Source organism: Melitaea cinxia, chromosome 8, assembly GCF_905220565.1.
Source record: "Melitaea cinxia chromosome 8, ilMelCinx1.1, whole genome shotgun sequence".
Lineage (NCBI taxonomy): Eukaryota > Metazoa > Arthropoda > Insecta > Lepidoptera > Nymphalidae > Melitaea > Melitaea cinxia.
In genome coordinates, this window is record NC_059401.1 from 5,466,436 (window position 1) to 5,470,360 (window position 3,925).

The window sequence follows — 3,925 nt, forward strand, 5'->3', positions numbered from 1 at the left end:
GAAAGAAGTGGTCTCTGTCTACCCCTACGAGAAAGAGGCGTGATTATATGTATGTATGTATGTAATTAATAACAAATAAAAAACATGTGTGCTTTAGACCACACGACTGAGGTCTGCACTGTGTCTTAGGCATATGAAACGTAACTGGCTATGTGAGAAAAACAGAAAGAAAATTTGTGCTCGTACCTCTCTTTCTTGCTCCGTTTGCCTCACCCGATCACACTTTAACGCTCTCGTCTCGCATTCACCATCTTTCTTCCTAAGTCAAGCATGCGTTAATAAGTTTTACTTCAATACAACTAAAACTGATTACCAAAAACCATAAATTTCTAGTAGGTACCTAGTAGATATAATATTAATCAATTTTAGCAAAAAGATGATATTAGATTATGCTTGAGCCTGTGACATCGCACTACTGGGCATAGGCCTCTTTCCCCGTGTAGGAAAAGAAAGATAGGATACTATTTGTTAATTACGTTTTTATATAGTCAAATAAAAACGAATTAAAAGGAAATTAATTGAACCTCCACTCGGGTGACAAAAGCTATCACGCCTGAGCGACTAGCATTTGTTATGCCATGCAAAGTAAAAACTTAGCTATTTGTTTTTAATGTTCGTGATATTTCTATTGCTTCGTTTACGTTTCTATGGGGTGATTTTTTTTTAGTTTTTATTTAGTGTATGATGAAGAGGATTATATGACATAGGTAGATATTAACACGTGCTTAGTTTATAGTTAAGAGCCATTTCACAAAAATCGGTAACAATCCGCGAAATTGTAATATTTTGACGTCGTTAATCTCAGTGTTGGATGCAATAATGTAATTTATATTCTTGAAATATAATAGAGCAACCTTTGTTGTAGTCCATAGTCAGATCAGAATTTTGATTTATATTATGTGTATAAAATTATTAACCTTTTCATCAGCCTCCTCCCTGGGTAAACGGTCGCAATGTATACTTTGAAGTCCTACTTTTCAATAACCTCTACGTTGAAACCATTTTAAAAAAATATCATAATATGTGGAATATAATTTTGTTGTCCACTATCATAGATTTTTATTCCATTTGTATCTCTATTAAACGATAAAAAAAATTTAAAGTTACGAATATTTTCCAAATAAGTACAATTTTAAAAGCGATATTTCTCTTAGAAAACTAAGAAATTTTAACGAACTATCTTCACCAAAGTAAACTTACATCATTAAGGAATACAAAAAAAATAATTAAAAGATGTAATTATTTTTAATACATTTTATATTAAATAATAAAAAGATAGTATATATTGCCACGCATCAAGCCCGGTAAATCAGTCGAGCGCTAGCGCTCTTAGAGGTAAGGTCCACGCCAAATTCTGCGCAGCCGTCTTTTTCGCTCACACGCGCCAAGCGCCTGTTGTTATAGCGGATAAAACGCATTTGATACTTTCATAATAAAATATAAATAAAATAAACATATTACGAAAATGACTGTAAAATAATATAATGATAATTTCTGTAAACAAATGTATAATTTAATTTTCTTTTCTCACACTATCAATACAAATAGGCATTTCAATCTGTTTGTCTTGTTATTTGTTAATTAATATGTTTGTCGGTGTCGATGTCATTAAATGCTTTTTTATTCATATCGTAAATATTAGATTCATTCGTAAACTGAAAAAACTAAATCAATTTAAAAAAAATTGTTTCCTAAAATTGATTTTTTTAATTTTATTTTAAATTTATTGACTGTTGTTATATAACATACTTGAAATTTTTAACAAATTAATTATGTAAAAAACATTTTATACCATAGTTATAATTTTTATTATACATCAGAAAATGATCACGATGGTCTTTTGGTTGTCACACTATACGTACTAGCACAAAGATCGCGCGGCTCGTACGACTCGCGCGATGCGTCCAAATTTACCTAAACTTGCAGAGCGTAAAATTGTGAAATGGCTGTGATAAAAACTATTCTGACGAAAATAATTTAAAATATTGTATAACACGGAATCATATTCAAGTAAATTATTAGAACAACAAACGACTGAAACTTCTGCAAAAAAGTTAGATCCGGATTTAGTTTCAGTATAGGACAAAAGTTTCGCTGGCGCCGAAATTCAGTGTTTGTGAAAAATACTTTTAACTTGACGCCGCGTTGGCGCAACGGTTACAGCCATGGATTGTACATGTTGCGCTGGCGGTTGCGGGTTCGATCCCCGCACATGACAAACATTTGTATTGGCCATACAGGTGTTTGCCGTGGTTTGGGTATTTGTGCAGTCCTTGTGGGTCTCCCCACCATGCCTCGGAGAGCACGTTAAGCCATCGGTCCCGGTTGTTATCATGTACACCTGATAGCGATCGTTACTCATAGTAAGAAATATATCCGCCAACCCGCATTGGAGCAGCGTGGTGGATTAAGCTCTGATCCTTCTCCTACATGGCGAAAGAGGCCTATGCCCAGTAGTGGGATATTACAGGCTGAAACGTGACTTACCTTAATGATTAATTTTTTATGAGAAAACATTAATTAGGTTTTTCGACTTTTCAATAACTTTTTCTTGTGAAAACTTTCGGAACACAATCGGTTGTTCTGAGGTTACAAAAGTGAATTATTAAAATAGGAAAAGGATTTTTTTTTCGCCTCGTGGGTATTTGTTCATAAGGATATTTAAATAGCTAGGTTTGGAATACGCTTCAGCTTGTAATATCCCACTATTGGGCATAGGCCTCTTTTCCCATGTAGGAGAAGGATCAGAGCTTAATATATATAATATAATATATATAATAAGGTTTAGAATGGAAGTCTTCAAATAGCAAAGTGATTTGAAGTCCTCATAACAGATCTTCACATGTTGCACAATTCAGTCGCTCTACCAATATCAAATGAAAAAAGTTAGGATGGAAAAAAAACAAAATTATTTTCGTAGGTAACATTTTTAAGTTAGTAACCTAACTTGTTTGTCATTCAAATATAATATTTAATATCTCGTTCGTTAATCAATACAAACGTGTGAAATAATTGTGAAGTCGTAGTAATTTAGTGTCACATTTGTTTTTATAATTTTCCATTTCATGCAAAAGGTATAGAAATAAAAACAAGATAATATTTCATAATTATATTTTATTTTTAGATAAAGTTATTGTACATTCTTTAAACATTTTCGTGACTGCTTTTTTCATAAAAATAACCTAACTTCCATTCAACTATCCAATAAGCAAAGGCATCTTGAGGCTAGCAATAAATCAAAATTATTATTGATGTTTCATATTTTGAACCTTATTGTTTTGATATTGGTAATACAATCAGTCATATGTTTTACAATGAACTTTAATAAATTATTAAAATCTGTATGAATAAATTTTAATGATAAATTAATATAAAACTAGATTACACATGTAAATATCGACGTTATTTTTTCGCAAAAATAGTTTTCTTAACTGTTCGACTGTCTGGTGTTTTGTTGGTGCCGGTTAATTAACCGTGGCTTAGTTTATAATATAATTACATAATCTAATATGAAATAAATTTGAATAAGGCTTGGGAGCTACAATATTTATATCCATAAATTATTATATTAAAATGTTTAATATGATTTAAATACAGAAGTGAAATAATTTTAAACTTTAACAAGAACATAGCTAGGTAGAATTATATTTAATGGGTCGGCTTGGAGCGGAATATTATTATTGTTTTAATTAATAATATTTGTACTAAGCAGCTTTTAGAAGCTAATTTCATAATGGATTAAAAAATATATATTTGGTTTCTATCGTTTGAGATTGCAAAACTTAGGATAACTTAAAATGATCAAAAATATTGCTGAAAACATTTGTAATATAATAATTATTCGATTCTTTTAAACTACGTATCATTATTATCATCAAGATCAGAAAGGCGTATCCGTAAATTTTCTCATTTAGGCACTAATAAA